General features: G+C 43.5%; 1 protein-coding gene across 7 annotated transcripts in view; it reads left to right on the top strand.

The window, feature by feature from the left end:
- The first annotated feature begins 240 nt into the window (after positions 1–240).
- EPN3 (epsin 3) overlaps positions 241–23,037 on the top strand; it is a 48,033-nt gene continuing 25,236 nt past the window's right edge. For 3 of the 7 annotated variants that reach the window (XM_033960167.1, XM_033960166.1, XM_033960160.1), the window contains exon 1: positions 2,831–2,944. The gene's annotated coding sequence lies outside the window, so the exon portion shown is untranslated. Of the gene's footprint in view, positions 480–2,830; positions 3,044–3,495; positions 3,706–23,037 lie in introns of those variants that run through there. The other 4 variants (XM_033960161.1, XM_033960165.1, XM_033960162.1 and 1 more) reach the window with 4 other exon arrangements.

Below are 23,037 nucleotides of genomic sequence, written 5' to 3'. Positions count from 1 at the left end.
TTAACCTATGCCTGCCATTGGCAGAACGACACTAGCTGAAACCCTGCAATTGGATCCAGTCCGACACCAGGATCCGGTTCCACTCCCTGCCGCACGGTAAGTGGAGCTTGCCAGCAGTCCAGCTCAGCAGAAGCCTCCGAGCCCTTTCCCCGTGCTGGCCAAAAGGCACGTGCTAACTCGGAGGAGCCTCCCTGGGGGAGCCTGCTCCAGCACTGAACCGGTTAAACTGAGCCACTTGCACTTGCCCAGCCGGTTTTTGCAGCTGCTCCGACAGCGGTGCTGTTCCTGCTCTGGACGCTTCCGCACTGCAGCTCCCCGGGGGCACCTAGGAACTGCTGTCAGCTGCAAGCCTAGAGGTAAGAGCTCCTTCTCCGCAGCGAGTAGTGGTGTCTCTTGGAATTCCTCCGCTCAATGTCACTGGTGCTACTAACGACAGCTCTCTAGCACGGCTCTGTCCTGGACTCCCAACCCTCAGTATCGTAAGTCCCAGTCTTGGACTTTCTCCCTTGGTATATTGTTTGTCTAATTTGGGGCTCCGTCTTCTAGTAATACCAGTCCTAGACTGTCCCCCGGGTGCTGGTTTCAGAGTTTCTCCCCAGTTATATCACCGGTGTCTGGCAATAGACTCTCTTCCTTAGTATCAGTGGTGTCGATGCTGGTCCTAGAGTCTGTGTTCACTGGCCCTGTGATGCAGGTCCCAAGGTTTTCCCACTCCTGATGCTGTTGTTTGACCATTCCCTACATATAGGAGTACTGTGCATGGACCGGGGGGGGGGGGGGGGAGGGGGACAGCACCCCACTCCCAAATGTTGCAGGTGCTAATGCTGAATTAGTCTCCCACTCCCTCCCCCCTGCCAAGATGCCTTCCTTCCATTTGCCCGCAAAAGTGAGCAAACTATCCCTATGAACCCCTTTGCTCCCTTCTCCTCCCAGGGCTCTCTGCCTGTATCTCTGGATCCTGGAGTTTGCCATCAGAGCAGAGACAGGAATCTCCATAAAAAGAGGCGAGAGCTACCCTAACATTATCCCACTGAGGGAGGGTGTGATTTTTAGTAGAGAATGACACGGAGACAAATTGCTCCCCGTCCTTGAAGGAACTCATTTTCCCGTCCCGGCGGGTTCTTTTCCTGTCCCTGCCCCATTCCTGCAAGCTCTGTCCTCATCTGCACAAGCCTCAAACACTTCAAAATCCTAAGTAGCAACATTCTAGAGCTCAGATTGTGATGTCATAATGCCTCATTCCACCAATGCCTAAGCTCCATCCTCATCTGCACAAGCCTCAAACACTTCAAAATCCTAAGTAGCAACATTCTAGAGCTCAGATTGTGATGTCATAATGCCTCATTCCACCAATGCCTAAGCTCCGTCCTCATCTGCAGAAACCTCAAACACTTTTAAAATCATAAGTGTTCGAGACTTGTGCGGTTAAGGCAGAGCTTACAGGAATGGCACAGGGACAGTGACAAAACTTGCGGGGGATGGGGAAATTGAGTTCCTGTGGGGTCGGGGGAGAAATTTGTCCCTGGGTCATTCTCTAATTTTTAGCTCTCTCCTCCATTTTACTGCTGAAATTGTATGAATGTAGAGATGGAGATGGGGATATGAATGCAGATTTTTCCAAGGATACTGCTATAAATTCCATCATAGAGGAATCCTGGCATTCATCTTCAGAGTGGGTTGTCAGGGCTGGTGCTTCCATTGGGAGAAATAGGCAGTTGCCTAGAGTACCAAGATTTGGGGGTGACAAAATAACCCTCACAACGGCAGGGGAGATGAAGCAAGCAGGCAGGCAGCTAAACAAGGAAGCGCGAATGTGCTGAAGGCCTACCATGTCCCCACCTATTCTGAAACAGATTTCCTGTTGTGGAGTGGGTGGGGATGTGCCAAGGTCCCGTGCTCCCTTGCTGTTTTGTTACTGGCTTAACTGGTTGTTCTACTAATACAATAGCAAGGAACAATGAGGAGAAAGGGGAGATGCTGGATCACCAGGCAGGGAGAACAAAAGATGCTGGACTATGGGACAGATACTGGATTGCTGAGGGAACAGAAGAGAGGGGAGATTTCTGATGGAGGAGGGGGCAGAGACTGGCAGAGGCTGGACTATTGGGGGAGAAGAAAAAGAGCAGTGGGATATTGGATTGAGGAGGAAGAGGGCTTTGGGAGACACAGGATAAAATATTCCTCTAGGCAGGGGTTGGCAATTCCGGTCCTCGAGAGCCACAGGCAGGTCAGGTTTTCAGGATATCCACAAAAAATATGCATGAGATAGATTTGCATCTCAAGGAGGCAGTGGCATGCAAATCCATCTCATATATATTCATTGTGGATATCCTGAAAACCTGACCTGCCTGTGGCTCTCGAGGACCGGAATGGCCTATCCCGGCTCTAGGGCACTGGCTCTTTGTTCTTGAATATTCTGGATATCTATTTTTCCCATTTTTATAAACTGGGGGAAGTAGATTCTTCGCATCCTAGATATGTCACTTCTGAAGTTTTGTGCCCTGAGTTTAAAACCGTGTGTTCAGGGCTTGAGGTGAGAGAATGGTGGGGTTAGTTCTATTCTATCAATTCAAGGGTTGCCAGCTTTCCAGTATTTCCCACCCAGTCAGATAGAAATTTCTACCCAAAAATCAGATATCAGCTCTAGGCTTGCAACAGCCTCAGTTCAAAAAGATCTCAGGTTGGTGATCTGACAGAAACCACCGCTACTGTCAGCTCAGTAAGACCAGCAATATAACAGCCGGACTTGAAAGTGCCCCGGCCAACTGAAATAAAAGAGATGGGCAGCAGGACCGCAGCAGATCCAGGGTGGAAAGAGGAGCTGCCCCTCCTCTCCTGTCCTGCATGGCTCACTAGCACAGCACTGATCAACTCTGCTCTGGTAACTCCCGGCTCCTTTTGGGCTGCAGGCAATAGGGAGAGGAAGAAGTCAGGGCACCCGCAGGTGAGGAGGGAGCTCTGGAGGACATATCTGGGTGAGGCGGGAGCTCTGGAAGATGTGTACGGAGGGACTGTGCCTAAGAGAAGGCACCCTGGGCAATGTGTAAGGACTGGCTCTGGGGGATATGTATTTAGGGATGGGGTGGGAGCAGAAGGAGCCCTGGCGAATGGGATGGTAGCTCTGGCGGATAGAGGGCCAGTCTTAAATATACTGTGGCCCAGGGCAGAAATGTAACAGAGGTCCCCCAAAGCTCCTCAGCCGCTGTATCTCCTTCATTCTCAGGTAACCTTGTGGCTCCTATAGCCCCAGTTTGCATCCTCCCCCACACTTGCCCTGTGGGGATACAAACTTAGGGGTATGTACAAGAAAAGAGAAAGGGCTTTAGGGGTTTTAAATGGGATGATGGGAATGGGAGAAGGGACAGGGGGGGAAAATGGGGGGGGATTGTGCAGGCCTAAATTTTTTCACGAGGTCTGTGCTCAGCGTGACAAATATCTGGAGTGGGGGTGGTGGAACACAGGGCTTCATTCCTTTCCACCTACGCCGCAATAGTGAACCTGAAGTTCAGTGCTGTAAACTGGGGCTGGGAAAAGGCAGCGTTGAGTGGTATAAACACCGGGAACATCCGTACAAGAAGTGAACTCTGCAAAGTGCCTCCCTTGCCTCTCCTGTCCTCCTCAGCAGCTGGCACAGAGCTGTTAAGGGCCTCCTTAATGCCTAAAGGGTGGTGCCAATCTCTCTGGAATGGAGAGAGGATATTAAAGGTACCAGATCTCTTTTCTGACAGAAAACATCACAACCATCTTATCACAACCATCTTATATGAAGAAGACACATAAGTGTGTGTGTGGGGGGGGGGAATCTATGAAGTTTCAGTGACTAATTCCCCCTCCCCAGGGCTATGGCAGGGATGGTCCGTGTACAGGCACTGGGTGGATGAACATTTATGCAGGCGTGTTCGTACTCGATTAGGTAGCAGCATGGGTGTTCCTGGTTTCACTTTATTGCTGGAAAAAGGGGGGTAAGTTCAAACCTTTGGATTTGTCACGATGTTTGAAAGGTTTAGTTTAAAATCTTCCTCGCAGATAATACCGGTCTTTCTTCTTCTCCGTCAAAAGCCCCCCCAACCCAGTGGTTTGTTTTTGCTCCACGGTCTCCAGTTAGGTCTCATTATCTCGATCGGCAGGGGCAAGGGTCTGGAGGAAGTCGGCAGAGACCTTGGGAGTCACCACCGGCCTCTGTGTGTCCTTCTCTGCTTATGCTGGCTCTCTGCTCAAGGTCACTGCAGTAACTCCATACGAGGCTGCCTTCTTATCTGCCACATAGCTTTGGTTTCACTCCCTTTATTCCCGAGGAGATTGTGCTGAATAAAAACTCACAGCTTTTAACACTAATGGCACGAAGCCCAGTGGGCTCCTTTCCCCTACCCTCTCTCCTTCCTGAAAGCGCCAACCTGTCTTTATCTGGTTGCCTTTTTCTTTTTTCCACTGTGTTTGAATTTAAATGTATTAAAATCTCTTTAAAATATAAAAGAAAAGAGCATGGACTTCAGGAAAGCAACATTAAACAGATAACATGCATAGTGAAATTGACACAGGAATCAGCTGGCTGGACTGCCTTGATACGGGGCACATTTAGCGGCAGAGAAGTTTATCGGTATCAGTGAAGGTGGGGCTCGAGATGGGCGCAGAGACGTTATATGGTCCCCACTCTTATCCCATCCCCAGTCAAATTCTTTTCCATCCCTACCCCATCCCAAACACATTGCTACTGTCCCCTCGCCGTTTCCACAGTTTTCTAACCCATCCCACATTTTTTAAATCTTGTAGATTCATAAAAGCATAAAATTTGTCCTATAACTTATTAAAATTTAACACAAAACAATAGGCATATACAGGCAGTCCCTGGGTTAAGAACGAGTTACGATTTTACAGCTGCTCTTAAGTCGGATTTGAATGTAACGGCACAATGCGCAGCTGCCTCCAAGAAAGCCAATAGAATATTGGGAATTATTAAGAAGGGCATTACAACCAGGACAAAGGAAAGTCATCATGCCACTGTATCGTGCAATGGTGCGCCCGCACCTGGAGTACTGTGTCCAGTATTGGTCACCGTATCTCAAAAAGGACATGGCGATACTTGAAAGGGTCTAGAGAAGAGCGACGAAAATGAAAAAAAGGTATTGAAAACATTTCATACCTGATGGGCCGCCGCGGATGCGGACTGCTGGGCGCGATGGACCACCGGTCTGACCCAGCAGAGGCGACTTCTTATGTTCTTATGTAACTCATAACTTGTAGATTTTAAGATTCTTGCCGCTTACCTCTGCTCCCAGCTGACAAAAGGACCAACTGCCCAGTGTTCCCTCTAAGGAACAGCACACACAACCACACACTGTTCTTAATGTGGCCATGCGTCATTCCTGAATCTGCTGCAGGAGAAATGTAGGAGTCGGTGCCACTGGAAATACTGCTCAGTGAAATCAAATGAAGCCGCAACCGCGTTCTTAAGTATGAGTCATACTTAAGTCGGGCATCTGTAACTCGGGGACTACCTTCTCTGTACTGTGTCTTGCTCTCTTTAACATAACTTCCTGTTTCCGCTGGGGTGGGCCGCAGTAGAGAGAAGATGTTGGGCTGACCTCAGATGGGCAGCGTGTGTGAATCGCCAACCTTTGGAGCAATTAAAGGTAAAATCGGGAGGAGGGGGTGCCCTCTCATCATTTACCTCAGGCGGCAGATTGCCTTGGGCTCCTCCTGTGTGAGACTCTGTTCTTGTTAGTCATATGTACCATGTTAATAAAAGTAAGAGAAAAAGACAAGGAGAGAGAGAGAGAAAAAAAAAATAAGAGGGAGGGATGAGGCGTAGATTTATTTATTTATGAATTTTATATACTGGCATTGATACTTGCAATCAAATATTCTTATTATTAACATTGTTTTCTTAAATATCAAAGCCCATAATGTTCATGCAGTCCATCATTTTAATTATTTCTTGTGGTCCACCATTTTAATTAAACAATGTAAAAATAATTAACCTCCTACAGAGCTCGCGTTCAGTTCCAATTTACGTTCCTCAATTGCTCGTCTTGCAACGGAAAAAAAAAAAGTACCGATGATGTACTGGTGCCAAAGGTTCCAAGTAGAGCTGTGCACGGGACATGATCTGGTTCCCATCTCCATCCTTCATCATCCCCATGGATTTCCAGTTGTCCCCATTCCTGTGCACATATCTTGAAGGAACTTTAGCCACGTACTGCTAGCAGGACCTGTTCTGCTCTGAATCTCTTCTAAGCTCCTCTAGAAGGTGGTAGGAGTTGTGTTGGGGTCAGAGAATAACATGGTGGGAGTGTGTGGTGCAGGGGTTAGAGCTACCGCCTCAGCACCCTGAGGCTGTGGGTTCAAATCCCTTGCTGCTCCTTGTGACCCTGGGCAAGTCACTTAATCCCCTCATTGCCCCAGGTACACTAGATAGAGTTTGAGCCCACCGGGACAGATAGGAAAATATAATAAAGTACCTGAATGCAAACCACTTAGGTCAGGATATAAGTAATAAATAAATCATTCTTTAGTGTCTTTCTCATTCTTCAATACAAGGCTTGAGGGTCAGTGGCTGAGTCCATTCATACTCTGATCCTTATGTGAGCCAAGTATAGGACAATCAAGCCATTGTGACATCACTGATGAGGTTGACTCTTAGGCATTGGTGGAATGAGGCATTATGAAGTCACAATATCTGCTCTGGATACCAGAGACTGTCATTCTTTAGTGTCTATCTCAATCTCTGTCCTTCTACACCAGCATTCTTCAGAGTAAGGCTTGAGGATCAGTGGCTGGGCCCATTCATACTCTAATTCTTCCCTCTCTCCTTAAAGGATGACAAGGAGATGGTTTCCCGCAGTTATCTGCGGGGACAGGAACGGTGATGAATTTTGTCACCGTGCCATTCTCTAGTTGGGGGGTGAAGTTGTTTCCTATGCTGACAATGTGTCATGATGACACAAGAGGAGACAGTGAAACATCTGAGTCATTCCAGGTGGCTTTAACGTGAAAAGGAGTTTACTGCCGAGAAATAAGCACAACACTTTGTTCTTCCTCCCGTGCTGTCTAGCAGAGGAGTTGACATTCACAGATTTCAGATTTGGGATACCTAAAATGCTGTGTTCTGTTTTAAGACAACCCCCCCCCCCCCCAGGTAGATGCACAACTACTTATGGGATGAAAGGGTGGAGGGAAGAAGCAAAGGTGATATTGCAGATGGGGGGGGGAGGAGGGAGAAGAAAAAGATATAGGAAACATTTGCGTGGTCTATGATATTTTCATTTTCCATCTGTCTGCAAACAATTTTTTGGTAGGACTTTATCGTATCAGGCTGGAATGTGGGCTAAACAAATTAGTAACTTTAGATCAACTTCCATTTCTTACCAGGCTTTTGGGAAAAGCCTGAAAACATATCTGTTTGGCAAATATTTTAAATAACTGATTGTGATCAACTGTGAGTGTTCAATAATGTTATCCTTTGTTAACCGCTCTGAACCGAGAGGTAGCTGCAGTATATACGTCTTTTGTTATGCTATGTTAACAGAGTTAAGAACATAAGTATTTCCTCTGCTGGGTCAGACCAGGGGTCCATCATGCCCAGGAGTCCGCTCCCGCGGTGGCCCCCCAGATCCATGACCTGTAAGTTCTCCACCACCTAAATTGTTTATACCCTAATCCTGTAGTACGCTGTATAGTAACCCTCTATCTCAGGGGTAGGGAACTCTGGTCCTTGAGAGCCGCATTCCAGTCGGGTTTTCAGGATTTCCCCAATGAATATGCATGAGATCTATGTGCATGCACTGCTTTCAATGCATATTCATTGGGGAAATCCTGAAAACCCGACTGGATTACGGCCCTCAAGGAGGGACTTCGAGATCCCTGCTGTATAGTAACCCTCTATCTCAGGGTTAGGGAACTCCGGTCTTTGAGAGCCGTATTCCAGTTGGGTTTTCAGGATTTCCCCAATGAATATGCATGAGATCTATGTGCATGCACTGCTTTCAATGCATATTCATTGGGGAAATCCTGAAAACCCGAATGGATTACGGCCCTCAAGGAGGAACTTCGAGATCCCTGCTGTATAGTAACCCTCTATCTCAGGGTTAGGGAACTCCGGTCCTTGAGAGCCGTATTCCAGTCGGGTTTTCAGGATTTCCCCAATGAATATGCATGAGATCTATGTGCATGCACTGCTTTCAATGCATATTCATTGGGGAAATCCTGAAAACCCGACTGGATTACGGCCCTCAAGGAGGGACTTCGAGATCCCTGCTGTATAGTAACCCTCTATCTCAGGGTTAGGGAACTCCGGTCCTTGAGAGCCGTATTCCAGTCGGGTTTTCAGGATTTCTCCAATGAATATGCATTGAAAGCAGTGCATGCAAATAGATCTCATGCATATTTATTGGGGAAATCCTGAAAACCCGACTGGAATACGGCTCTCAAGGACCGTTGTTCCCTACCCCTGCTCTATATATACCCTGTAATCCCTTTCTCCTTCAGGAAGTCACCAATCCCTTTTTGAAACTCAATATTGTCCTCTGTCCTATCACCTCTCCTGGAAGCGCATTCCAGGTGTCCACCATTACATTACATTACATTAGGGATTTCTATTCCGCCTGTGCCTTGCGGTTCTAGGCGGATTACAATATAGAAGATGTCTGGGCAATTCCAGTGGAATTACATTACAGGATAAGAGTAGATTACAGGAACGGTAAAGAATTATGATACAACAATTTAACAGAATGGTACATAACACAGAGGATAATACATGTCACAGAAGATAATACATATCACAGGAGATAATATATATCGATTGAATCAAGTTAAATCAGGTGTAGTGTAGAAGAGTTACAGTACATTCTAATTCACAGACAAGGAGATACTATAGGTGGGTATTTCTGAAGGTGTTGATTGGGAACTCGTTGGGAGGAGGTTAGAGTGATGGGAGATATTTTTTGAACAATAGTGTTTTTATTTCTTTACGGAAATCTTTTATGTCTGTTGTTTTGATCAGTAATTCTAAGATGTCAGAGTTGATTTTAGCTGCCTGTGTCCCTAGAAGGTTGTCGTAAAGTTTCTTACGACGAGTTCCGTTGAGAGGTGGGAAGGTGAAGATGTTCTGCGTTCTCCTTCTTCTGGGTGAGAGGTAGTAGTGAAAGCGGTTGTTTAGGTAACTAGGTGCCGTGCCGTGGGTTACTTTGAAAATGAGACAGTAGAGTTTGAATTGTATTCTTGCTCTTATTGGTAGCCAGTGAGATTCTAAGTATGCATTAGTAATGTGGTCATGTTTGCTGAGTGAGTATATGAGTCTGAGGGCTGTGTTCTGGATGGTCTGCAGTTTTTTTATTGTGTTGATAGGGCAAGGTAAGTAAAGGCTGTTGCAGTAGTCTACAATGCTCAGCACAAGAGATTGGACAATGATCCGGAATTGGTCTTTATTAAAAAATTTTCTGATTTTTCTTAGATTTCGCATTGTGAAGAATGCTTTTTGGGTGATTTTATGAATTTGTGTTTGCATTGTGCAGCATCTGTCTAGATGTATACCCAGGATTTTGAGGGAGCTTTGTATTGGGTACTTGATTGAGTTTACTTCCAGTTCTGTTAGGGATGGTTTTTTGTCCTTCTCTAGCATTAGGAATTTAGTTTTGTCTGGGTTCAGCTTCAACTTATGATTTGTCATCCATTTTTCTACTGTTTCTAGTGTTGTTTTCAGGCGTCCTGTGGAGGTTGGATTGTGGATGTCGAAAGGAAGGAGGATGGTTATGTCGTCCGCATAGCTGAAGGAAGTAATATTTAGGGTGTCCAGGGTGGTGCCTAGGGAAGCTATGAATAGGTTGAAGAGTGTGGGAGAGAGGGGAGAGCCTTGTGGCACTCTGCATGGATTGGTCCATGGTTCTGATAGAATGTCTTTTGATTTGACTCTATATGTTCTAGTTTTAAGGAAGCCTTGGAACCAGTTGTGAACTTTTCCTGAAATTCCAATTGCGTCTAGTATCTGGAGAAGTATGGAATGGTCCACCAGATCGAATGCAGCCGAGAGATCAAATTGGATGATTAGCAGTCTGTGTCCTTGGCTGAGGTGTCTTCTAGCTATGTCACCCTCTGAGTGAAGAAGAACTTCCTAGCATTCGTCTTGAATCTGTCTCCTTTCAGTTTTTCTGAATGCCCTCTTGTTTTTGATGACCCCGCTAGCCTGAAGTTGGTGATGTCCCTGCTATACCCAGGAACATAAGAGTGACCTTTTCAGAATGATTGGGAGTGCTGAACCCATCCCAAATTATCCATTTGCTCAAGCATCTGCAGCCCCCCCCCAGAGCTGGCATTTATGTCCAGGAAGGCCAGGGCCAGATTTCCCATTAGGAACAGCGAACATGTTCCCCGGAATGCTTGCACCACGCAGAAGTGCAAGGAACTGGTGGAAGTTCTTAGGGGTCCTTTTAGTAAAGGTGCACTAACCGATTTAGAGCGCACTAAAGATTAGCCCGCGCTAAATGCTAAGATGCCCATAGGAATATAATGGATGTCTTAGCATTTAGTGCACGTTAACAAAAGGACCTCTTAATTTTATGTGCCATATTTAAGGAATGATTTGGTAAAGAAATGTCAGCAAAATATTTAAGAATGATACCGTCATTTTAGAAATGATGAATTATGGTGTTTGTTATAGAACATTTAGGGCTCCTTTTACAAAGGCAAGTTAGCGGTTTAACGTGCATAATAGGGCACGCGAAACTGCCGGCCATGCTAGCCGCTACCGCCTCCTCTTGAGCAGGCGGTAGTTTTTCAGCTAGCGCAGGAGTTAGTGCATGATTAAAAGTCGCGCCCGCTAAAGCCGCTAACGCGGCTTCGTAAAAGGAGCCCTTAATAATTTTTTGTCAGTGGTAACTGTAGACAAGTACCAGATCTTTCTGTATTATACACTAGAAGCGGTTTTATATTTTGTTATGTTTTTAAATTGTTGTTGGAAGCCTGGACAAAATCTGTGATAGGGTTGGATCTGTTTTGTATTTGTTCTTGCAAAAGACTGCTGTGTTCTGTAAAGACATGGACCGGGGCATCACCGGAAGTATAGGATCTAGGGCAATTTTATTCCCATCCCTGCAGGAACTCAAATTCCCCATCCCACCACCATGAGTTTTGGCACTGTCACTGTCCCTTTTCCATTCCTGTAAACTCTGCCTTTACTGCACAAGCCTTGAGCACTTATGATTTTAAAGTGTTTGAGGCTTGTGCAAATGAGGATGGAGCTTAGGCATTGGTGGAATGAGGCATTATGACATCACAATCTGAGCTCTAGAATGTTACTATTTATGATTTTAAAGTGCTTGAGGCTTGTGCAGATGAGGATAGAGCTTAGGCATTGGTGGAATGAGGCATTATGACATCACAATCTGAGTTCTATCTAGAATGTTGCTACTAAGGATTTTAAACTGTCTGAGGCTTGTGCAGATGAGGACAGAGCTTAGGCATTGGTGGAATGAGGCATTATGACATCACAATCTGAGCTCTAGAATGTTGCTACTTAGGATTTTAAAGTGTTTGAGGCTTGTGCAGATGAGGACAGAGCTTAGGCATTGGTGGAATGAGGCATTATGACATCACACTCTGAGCTCTAGAATGTTGCTACTTATGATTTTGAAGTGTTTGAGGCTTGTGCAGGTGATGATGGAGCTTAGGCATTGGTGGAATGAGGCATTATGACATCACAATCTGAGCTCTAGAATGTTGCTACTTATGATTTTGAAGTGTTTGAGGCTTGTGCAGATGAGGACTGAGCTTGCAGGAATGGGGAAGGGACAGGAAAAGAAGTCCCCGCGGGAATGTTGGAAAATTTGTCCTCAGGTCATTCTCCAATTCAAATTCAACCCCAGCTGTACCATAAGTTAGAAATGTGTTTAAAGTTGCTAATGTGTGCTTCTGCTGTTGATGCATTATTTTCCCTTAGATTCCATTTTATGCAATGGGACCTGGTTACTAATCAGGTGTATTAAGGTTAGTGTGGTACCATGTATTAGATGCTGTACTTGCAAGAGCTCTCTCCCTGTGTTAACATTTGGCAAGCATAAACACAGAGATTAGTGTATTAATCCTTATGCAAACAGTAACCTCTATCAACATACACACAAAATCCTTTGCCCAGCATAACATACTGGCTGAAGCCCAGGATATTCCAGACATGTGGTCAGAAGAACATTTGCTCTCTCTGGTATAAGGATGTAAGAAGTAAATTAAGATTATTTAATAACTAAGAAAGTTATGGGCAATCTTTCTTCTTCTAAAGCAGGGGTAGGGAACTCCGGTCCTCAAGAGCAGTGCATATTCATTGGGGAAATCCTGAAAACCCGACTGGAATACGGCTCTCGAGGACCGGAGTTCCCTACCTCTGTTCTCAAGCAGGGTTCTCAACCCAGTCTTCTGACACACCTAACCAGTCAGGTTTTCAGGATACCCCAATGAATATGCATGAGATAAAGTTGCATGCACTAGCTCAATGGTTCCCAACCCTGTCCTGGAGGAACACCAGGCCAATTGGGTTTTCAGGCTAGCCCTAATGAATATGCATGAAGCAAATTTGCATGCCTATCACTTCCATCATATGTAAATCTCTCTCATGCATATTCATTAGGGCTAGCCTGAAAACCCGATTGGCCTGGTGTTCCTCCAGGACAGGGTTGGGAATCACTGCACTAGCTCCATTCTATACATCAGTGGTTCCCAAACCTGTCCTGGGGGACCCCCAGCCAGTCAGGTTTTCAAGATATCCCTAATGAATATGCATGAGAGAGATTTGCATACCTGTCACTTCCATTATATGCAAATCTCTCTCATGCATATTCATTAGGGATATCTTGAAAACCTGACTGGCTGGGGGTCCCCCAGGACAGGTTTGGGAACCACTGTTCTAACTTAACTCCACAATTCCACAGAGAAGATACAGAGCAAAGTAAATTCTGCAGAACTAGTGTTTTAAAGGAAGTAAGAGAGAGGGATGTGCAGTGGATGGTGGTGGTTTGCATCACTTACCAGTTAAGCTACACAGGACCTCAAATTAGAGCATGACACGGGGACAAATTTGTCCCCATCCCTGCAGGAACTCAATTTCCCCGTCCCGTCCCCACAAGTTTTGTCACTATCCCTGCCCATGCCCCATTCCTGTAAGCTGTGCCTTAACCACACAAGCCTTGAACACTGATGATTCTAAAGTGTTTGAGGCTTGTGCAGATGAGGACGGAGCTTAGGCATTGGTGGAATGAGGCATTATGACATCATACTCTTAGCTCTAGAACAGTGGTCTCAAACTCAAACCCTTAGTGGGGCCACATTTTGGATTTGTAGCTACTTGGAGGGCCGCAGAAAAAAAATAGTTAATGTCTTATTAAAGAAATGACAACTTTGCATGAGGTAAAACTCTTTATAGTTCATAAATCTTTCCTTAACAGTTAAAGGAAAGATTTATGGGGGGGCGGAGCCAGCTCGGGTAGAGAGAGGACGCATGGAGTGAGAGCTCCTCTTCATCGGCACGTTAAAAAGAATTATCGGTGTCATTCCTACTAGCTCCGGTTTTCAAATACTGGCACTTTCTCTCCTTTCCTCATGTCGCCGCCGAAAATTGAAAAAAATGAAACCGCCGCGTCGCAGCCTAGCGGCAAGCGGCCCAAAACAGATATTGGCTCCCCAGATAAAATGGCGGCCAAACACGAGGAATCAACACTCGACACCTTGGTAAAAGAAATGCGCTCTTTCAGACTCATAATGCAGGAACAAGTTGACGCTACCAAATCAGTCCGGGCTGAAATTGAGGCTCTTAATGATCAGTTCGTGGACGCAAGGCATCGGCTAGATGCCTTAGAAGAGAAAGCACAAATCTTCACTGATAAATGCTCCCTACTTGAAACACATGATAGACAAATCATAGCGCTACAACGAGACCTGGAGGATTTGTCTAATAGAGGTAGGAGAAGTAATATCCGAATCATCGGTATTTCTGAATCAGCTGAAGGTTCTGATGCTATATCCTTCCTCACTGATTTTCTCCCCAAAATGCTGGGTCTCTCATTCACCCCCCCGCTGGAAATCGAGCGGGCACATCGGGTTCCTTCTCACCTCTCTACGATGTCTACTAAGCCCAGACCCATTGTAGCGAAAATCCTGCGTTTCCAGCATGCCCTGCAGCTCATCAATGCAGCGAAATCTCATCCTCAACTTCTCTACCAAGGAAAGAAATTTTACATTGTGCCTGACCTTGCCAAAACCACCGCACTCAAACGGAAAGAATTTCTCTCATATCGTCAACAATTGAAAGATTTAGGAGCAAAATATGGTCTCATGTATCCGGCCAGAATGAAGATCACTTACAATAACCATACAACATCTTATCTGGAACCGGCGGAATTAAAATCCTTCCTGGACTCCATACATAATGCCATGACCTGAACCAGCAATTTCACAGAGGTCATATGCCCTTTGATTTCTTCATGTTGACTGTTTCAGATGGAATGACATACAGAAGTTTATTTTTCATATTAGCCGAGGAGGGCTTGGTACTCCCTGTGTTCACTCACTGTTACACTGGTTCTCCCACATATTGCTGCCTTTATTGTTCACTTGTGCATGCTTTTACAATCAGCAATGCCATGTGTGTACTATGTTGATTCTTATCTTTTCCTGTTTCTTTACCCCTGCTTTCTTTATCCTTTCACTCTGCTGTGGTATGGTATGCATTTAACTGTTTTCTCTCCTAAGGTCCTGCAGCTGATTTTATGGCAATATGAGATATTTTTTCCCTTTTATGGCTGATCTCCATATTGTATCTTTTAATGTCAATGGGCTAAACCACCCTATAAAAAGGATAAAAATAGCTAATTATATATCCACTAAACATCCAGATGTCGTATTTCTCCAAGAGACGCACCTTCCCTCTGGTCCTGCACTTAAATTTTTTCTTCCGGGATACTCATCCCATATTTTCTCACCTGCGCCAAACAAAAAACAAAATGGTGTCTCTATCCTCTTTAAAAATGGGATTCCTATAAACATTATTTCACAGAAAGCGGACACAGAGGGCAGGTGGTGTTTGGCTCATGTTGTGTTGCACTCAGTTGAGTATGTTTTTTTAAATCTCTACGCTCCAGTCTCTGATCACCCGGAATTTTTCAGGCATCTACAATCTATACTTCTTGAATTTTCCACCAAATCTCTCATCATAGGTGGAGATTTTAATCAAATACAAGACCTGATCCTTGACAGATCCTCTTCATGTAAGCCTACTCAATCCAAGACTTATACAGAATTACATAATCTCATACGCAATTTTTCCCTAATGGACCCTTGGAGACTCTTTAATCCCAAGGGCAAAGAATTCACACATTTTTCGCCACCTCACAATACTTATACAAGAATTGATTTTTTCCTTATGTCCTCACATATGTCTCAACTCCTATCCAATACTAAAATACACTCTATTAGTCTTACCGATCATGCTCCAATATCCATGTCTCTACTTGTTTCTCCTCCTTCAACAACTCGTCCCTCGTGGAGATTAAATAATCATTTACTACTTGATGATGACGTAATAGAAAAAATTAGAATATTCACATCAGAATTTTTCGATATTAACACGAAAGATCCTGAAATCTGCCCGTCCATCATATGGGAGGCTTACAAAGCTACGCTACGTGGAGAATTAATCAAATTATCTGCTTGGAAAAAGAAACTATATTTGCAGAAGGAGAGAAAACTAGAATCTGATATTAAACAGTTGGAACTTCAACATATGTCCAATCACATACATGACCCATCCATTTACCATCAAATACTACGACTCAAATATGAATATAATTCCCTGATCTCCTACAAAGCTAGGCAGGAATTATTCATTCTTGCCTCCGGTCACTACGTAGGTGATAACACGATTGGCAAACCACTAGCTACTTACCTTAAAACTAAATCTAAACGAATGGTCATTTCTTCCATCTGTACTCCTACAGGACAAATAGTTACGTCTACAGATTCTATTAAATCTCAATTTGAACTTTTCTACTCCAAATTATACTCATCTGAACTTCATGCGTCAGACCCTGATTATGACTCCTTTTTAAAAGATTTGCAACACCCTCAACTAACAATCTCTGCTAGAAACTCTCTGGAAGCTCCTGTCACAATCAAAGAAATCGTCTCTGCAACGATGTCTTTAGCTAAAAATAAAGCTCCCGGACCAGATGGAATCACGAATGAATTTTACAAAAAATTCAATGATATTCTTGCCCCACACCTCCTTCATTACTATAACTTCATACATACTTCGCCTCACAAACAATTTAATTTTGCAGAAGCTACTATTGTAGTATTCCCAAAACCAGATAGGGACCCCACCATGATTAAAAACTATCGCCCCATATCATTATTAAATTTAGATTATAAAATTTTAACCAAGATTCTTGCTACAAGATTGAATACAGTTATTGCTGATCTGATTCATCCTGACCAGATTGGCTTTATTAAAAAACGCTACATTGGGGATAATTTGAGACTATTTCATCACATAAATGTACATACTAAATCTATTTCGGAACCGGTGGTAGGACTGTCCATTGATGCCGAGAAAGCATTTGATAGGGTTGAGTGGCCTTACTTGATGAAGGTTCTAAAATGGTACAATTTTGGGGACTATTTTATCAATTGGATTAAAACGATATATTGGAATCCTACTTCACGTATATTAATTAATAATACACTCTCGAACAGATTCACTCTACACCGCGGATCTCGTCAGGGATGTCCCCTCTCTCCATTATTATTTAATATTGCTTTGGAACCCCTTTTAACTGCTGTACGTCAGGCCGGAAATATTGAGGGTATTCCTACTGATCAACGTCAAATTAAATTAGCAGCATATGCGGATGACATTCTCTTTTTCATTCGAAACCCCACACTCTCCCTCCCAATTCTTATTGCTCTTATTGAGAAATATTCCTCCTTATCTGGCTACTCTGTTAATTGGGAGAAGTCAGTAGTTTTTCCGTTAAATGATCTTATTTTCCAAGCAGATATATCCCATTTACCTTTTTTATGGACGAATGCACCTGTTAAATACTTAGGCATAATGATACATAAAGATTCTGATCAAGTCATGGAAACCAATCAATCTAAAATCAAAATGCTTATTCAAAATACCATATCCAACTGGTCCCCTTTATTTCTATCTTGGTGGGGTCGTCTTGCCTCCATCAAAATGAATCTAATGCCACGAATAGTATATATTCTGGCTATGCTGCCATTTCTTTGCAAACGTTCGTTCTTTTCTTGGATTGACAAAAAGCTTACCTCCTTTTTGTGGAATAATAAACAACCCCGTATTGCTTTGACCAAATTACGTGCCTCTAAGGTAAATGGGGGCTTAAACTTCCCAAATTTCTATTTTTACCATTTGGCCTCTTTGGCTAAATATGGTGCTTCTTGGCCCTTGTTATACTCAGCTCACGATATACCACCTTGGCTGGAAATGGAAAGATATATTTGCCATCCTTGGCCCATTTCAACTTTATGTACTATGACACTCCCCTTACGGTTGAAAAGGTTTGGTCTTCTGAGTGCAACGCAACATGCCATACGACATCTGGATCTCCTGGCTGAAACATCACTTTACACTGCTGCTAACATGTCCCTTTGGAATAATCCAAAATTGAAAAACAATAATAAGATGTTTTTTTGGAAAAGATGGCAAAAGGCTGGTCTTTGGCGTGTAGATCAGCTGATATGTGATAATAAAGTAATTCCTTTTAAGTCTTTCAGTGCTCAATTTCCTACTTTAAAGAATTATCACTCTCAATGGTTGACACTGACCACCAGTATATCTGAGGTGTTACCCGCCCTATCATCTTCCATCCCCAAAGCTTCCTTTCTCTCTTGGAGCGAATCAGTCCATATCCAGGGCAAAGCGATATCTCTATTTTATAAAATTATGAGAGACCACAAATACATCTTCTCACCACAAGATATGTCTCATTGGCAAAAGCTGCTACCGTCCTCATTCTCTGATATCAACTGGAACATTTATTGGTCTAAAACTAATCGTCCATTGATGTCATCAAGAATATCTCAATCTATGTACTTTGTTATATGGCAAGCTCTGTGGACTCCTTACCGTATGTGGAAAGCTAAATTAAGACCGGACCCTTCCTGCTGGCATTGTCAGGGATCGAATGGCTCCTTGGACCATATGCTATTCCACTGCACTAGCATACGTCCCTTCTGGTCTAACGTGTGGAAGACAATCAAATGTATCACCTCCTGTCAATCCGACATCTCCTTTGATATTATTATGCTTCGCTCTCAACATCCTTGTTTTGATACTACAGACTGTCCTCAAAAATTGATTGATGCCATGTTTGTTATTGCCCTTATGCATATTCTTAGAAATTGGAAATCAGCCTCTCATTTAGATTACACTTTCTGGTGGAATTCCCTTTGTTTGTACAATAAACATGAACAATATATATATGAAAAACGTCAGATATCTACCATATCTTCTAAACTGTCTAATTCACCTTGGAAATTTCTTAACAGGTTTCATTCAGCTGCCTCTGATATCATATCATAGCAGAGATCCTTCTCCTTTCTCATTTTTCTTCTCTTGTTTTCTCCTTTTTTCCCACTCTGATGAATATATGTTTTTCTATTTAATATTAGGTATTATACATTTTGCAAAGATCGCATATTGTATATTTGATCTGATTGTCACTTATTATTATCTGTATGCATTGCAGATTCATTCTATTTGCCTTTTGTTTTTAACTAAAATCTTTCAATAAAAAATTTGAACTTAAAAAAAAAAAAATAAAGGAAAGATTTATAAACTATAAAGAGTTTTTACCTTATGCAAAATTGTCATTAACTATTTTTTCTGCGGCCCTCCAAGTACCCTATTTTTTTTTTTGCAGCCCTCACATTTCAAGTTTAATATCTTTCCTTTCTCAAAACTGATACATTTCAATCACTATAATGAAAATAAAATCATTTTCCCTACCTTTGTTGTCTGGTGACTTTGTTTTTCTGTGCTTTTAACTATGTTTCCAGGGCCTTCTTGTCCTTTGACTGTTTTTCTCTCTGTCTTCACTTTCTGCCTTGCATCCATCTTTGGCATTAACTTAATGTTCAATTTTTCTACTTTCTTTTCAAAATCTACGTTTACATATCTTACCTTTACTTCTATCTCTCTCTTCTTCCGTCCCTATTTCCATGGTCTGACATCTCTTTCTTTCCTTTCTCTCCCTCCCTCCTTCTTTTCCCCTGGTCTGGCATCTGTCTCCTTCCCTCCCCCAACTCTTTATTTCTTTCACCCTGCCCCCTTCTTTCTTTCTCTCTCTCTCTCCATGCCCCCTTTCTTTCTATATGTCTGTCTTTCTCTCTCTCTCTGTGCCCCCTTTCTTTCTTTTTTTTCTTTCTCCATGCCCTACCTTTCTTTCTGTCTTTCTCTCTCCATGCCCCTTTCTGTCTGTGTCCCATCTCCCTTCTTTCTTTCTGTCTTCCTGACCCCCCTTTTTTCTTTATTTCTCCCTGCCCTCCCCCAAGCCACCACTACTGGGGAACAGGCCGCCACCGCCACAATCAGGGAACAGGCCAGCACCGAGGTCTTAACTCTCCCTGCTTATCTTCCCCAGCGCAGGGCCGACCAATTCTCGCCACCCAACGTCAATTCTAACGTCGGGGAGGAACTTCCAGGCCAGCCAGGCAGGTGGTGAGAATTGGTCGGCTCCGAGCTGGGGAAGATAAGCAGGGAGAGCTAAGACCTCGGCATTGGCCTGTTCCCCGATTGCGGTGGCTTGGGGGAGGGAAGTGGGAAGGGAAGCAGATTGGGGACCCCTGCTTTAGGTGAGGCCAGATCATGGGCCGCAAAATAGTCCCTGGGGGGCCGCATGTTTGAGACCGCTGCTCTAGAATGTTGCTACTTATGATTCTAAAGTGTTTCAGGCTTGTTCAGATGAGGACGGAGCTTAGGCATTGGTGGAATGAGGCATTATGACATCACAATCTGAGCTCTAAAATGTTGCTACTAAGGATTTTAAAGTGTTTGAGGCTTGTGCAGATGAGGATGGAGCTTTAAGGAATGGAGCAGGGACAGGAAAAGAACCCACGGGGACTAGAAAATAAGTTCCTGCAGGGATGGGGGAAAAATCTGTCCCCGTGTCATTCTCTACCTCAAATTTAAACTATGTCAAATTGCCAATATATGTGAGATCAGGGTGGCTCTATAATGAGGCCAACTGAGGTGGAGGCCTCAAATGGCATTCTTCTGGGAGCACAAGCAAACAAATTTTGACCCTTACTTCCACAGATAATGCAAATCCAGCGAAAATGAAAAACTCTGGAGATGGTGATGTTTAAGATGCAGGTTTTGCCATTTGAGAAACACACAAAGATATAAGTTAGCCTTCCTTTCCTTTAAGGGAATTAAATCTGCTGGAAAGCTCAGTCGATCTTTTTTGTTTTCAAGTTTGTAGAGATCTGGAATGAACTTCCTGACTCCATTAGGCTTTTAGGCCAGCTGCAATTATTTCGTAAATTCATGAAAACGTTGTTCTCGCAATTTTTAAATGGTTTAACTACAGCCCCAACGAAATGATAATATTATAGTAATTTTTCTTGTGCTTTTATTATGTACTTTAGTTTTTAATTAGTTCTTCCTTCTCCTATGTTTTAACATAAGAATTGCCGCTGCTGGGTCAGACCCGTGGTCTATCGTGCCCAGCAGTCCGCTCACGTGGCGGCCCTCTGGTCAAAGACCAGTGCCCTAACTGAGACTAGCCCTACCTGAGTACGTTCTGGTTCAGCAGGAACTTGTCTAACTTTGTCTTGAATCCCTGGAGGGTGTTTTCCCCTATGACAGCCTCCAGAAGAACGTTCCAGTTTTCTACCACTCTCTGGGTGAAGAAAAACTTCCTTACGCTTGTACGGAATCTATCCCCTTTCAACTTTAGAGAGTGCCCCCTCGTTCTCTCTACCTTGGAGAGGGTGAACAACCTGTCCTTATCTACTAAGTCTATCCCCTTCAGTACCTTGAATGTTTTGAATATGTCCCCTCTCAATCTCCTCTGTTTGAGGAAGAAGAGGCCCAGTTTCTCTAATCTTTCACTGTACGGCAACTCCTCCAGCCCCAGGAAAAGGGATTTGAATAAAGCCCTCCCCAATTTCTAGGAGCGAAGGGTTATTTCTGATATCATTACTCAGCTGCCCATTCTTCTGCATTGTCACCTTGCCTGCATGTCCAACTCATGTTGCAAACCCCAGCCCAAAGCTGCCTGCAGGGCAGGGACCCTCTACAACTCTTAACCTGCTGCTACCAAGGTTAAATGAGACTGGCAGAGACTGAAAGCCAGAAGCAGGGGGTGGGACAGGACTAAACAGAGAATTTTCTTTTTTTTTTTTTTTTTCTGAATTTGAGAAATTAACATGTTAGGGGTGAAGGGGACAGGAGAGAGAAGGAGAGGTAGAATGTAGAGCACTAGGAAGGAGGAGACCATCCCACTCACTGCTGTCAGATACCTAAGAACATAAGAATTGCCGCTGCTGGGTCAGACCAGTGGTCCATCGTGTCCAGCAGACCGCTCACATGGCGGCCCCTAAGTCAAAGACCAGTGCCCTGAGACCAGCCCTACCTGCGTACGTTCCCATTCAGCAGGAACTAGTCTAACTTTGTCTTGAATCCCTGGAGGGTGTTTTCCCCTATAACAACCTCCGGAAGAGCGTTCCAGTTTTCTACCACTCTCTAGGTGAAGAAGAACTTCCTTACGTTCATACGGAATCTATCCCCTTTAAATTTTAGAAAGTGCCCTTTCGTTCTCCCCACCTTGGAGAGGGTGAACAACCTGTTTTTATCTACTAAGTTTATTCCCTTCAGTATCTTGAATGTTTCAATCATGTCCCCTCTCAATCTCCTCTGTTCGAGGGAGAAGAGGCCCAGTTTCTCTAATCTTTCGCTGTATGGCAGCTCCTCCAGCCCCTTAACCATCCTAGTCGCTCTTCTCTTTTCTGCTATGTACTCTAGTCTTAATTACTTGTGAACCGAGTCAAGCTCCACTGGGAAATGACCCGGTATATAAACCAAAGATTAGATTAGATTAGATTAGAAAAACATACAATTTGATAATCCATATAAAATATATCTAGGACCCAAACCAATGGAAGCTTATGGGTCCATTGCTTTCAATGGAAGTAAAACTCTGATGTCTCAATCCATCCTCCTTTTTTTGGAGCCATATGGTAATCCTATGTATTAATTTGATGTCTTATGTAATATACATTTTATTAATTGTGTGTTTTTGTATGTATGTTTGTTTATAACCTGTTGTCACCGTTGGATATAGTAATGTAATGTAATGTAATTTATTTCTTATATACCGCTACATCCGTTAGGTTCTAAGCGGTTTGAAGAAAGTATACATTAAGATTATAAATGAGAAGTAAGAAGGTACTTAAAAAATTCCCTTACTGTCCCGAAGGCTCACAATCTAACTAAAGTACCTGGAAATTAATAAAGAAGAGAAAATAAAGATGGTTGAAAAAAGAAAAATTCTATATGAACTTATAGGATGGAAATTAAACTGACAGTGAAGAACTGTATAAAAAATACATATGGAATGCAGTTAGAGAGGGTAGGTTACAATCTATTTATGGTATTTGTTTAATTGGAAGGTGTTAAGGTGGGTAATTTGGGGGAAGTTTATCTGAAGGTAGGTGAATCTTCTGGAGGTAAAAGAGGAGGGGTTAAGATATTTGGATGAATTTTTTGAAAAGCAGGGTTTTGATTTCTTTTCTGAATGTTTTGAAGTTGTCTGATATTGTCATAAGATTCGAGATGGAATGGTTGATTTTTGCTGCTTGTGTTGCCAGAAGGTTGTCAAACATTTTCTTGCGTTATGTGCCTTTGAGTGGGGGGAAGGCGAAAGGGTTCGAGGTTCTTCTGTGTCTTGAGGTGTCTTGAGGTTGTTTAGATAGGAGGGGGAAGAGCCGTGTAATGCTTTGAATATCAGGCAGTGGAATTTGAATTGGATTCGT

This window comes from Geotrypetes seraphini, chromosome 10, assembly GCF_902459505.1.
Source record: "Geotrypetes seraphini chromosome 10, aGeoSer1.1, whole genome shotgun sequence".
Classification (NCBI taxonomy): domain Eukaryota; kingdom Metazoa; phylum Chordata; class Amphibia; order Gymnophiona; family Dermophiidae; genus Geotrypetes; species Geotrypetes seraphini.
The sequence above is the reverse complement of the archived record's forward strand: the minus strand, read 5'-3'. Positions and strand labels throughout refer to the sequence as shown.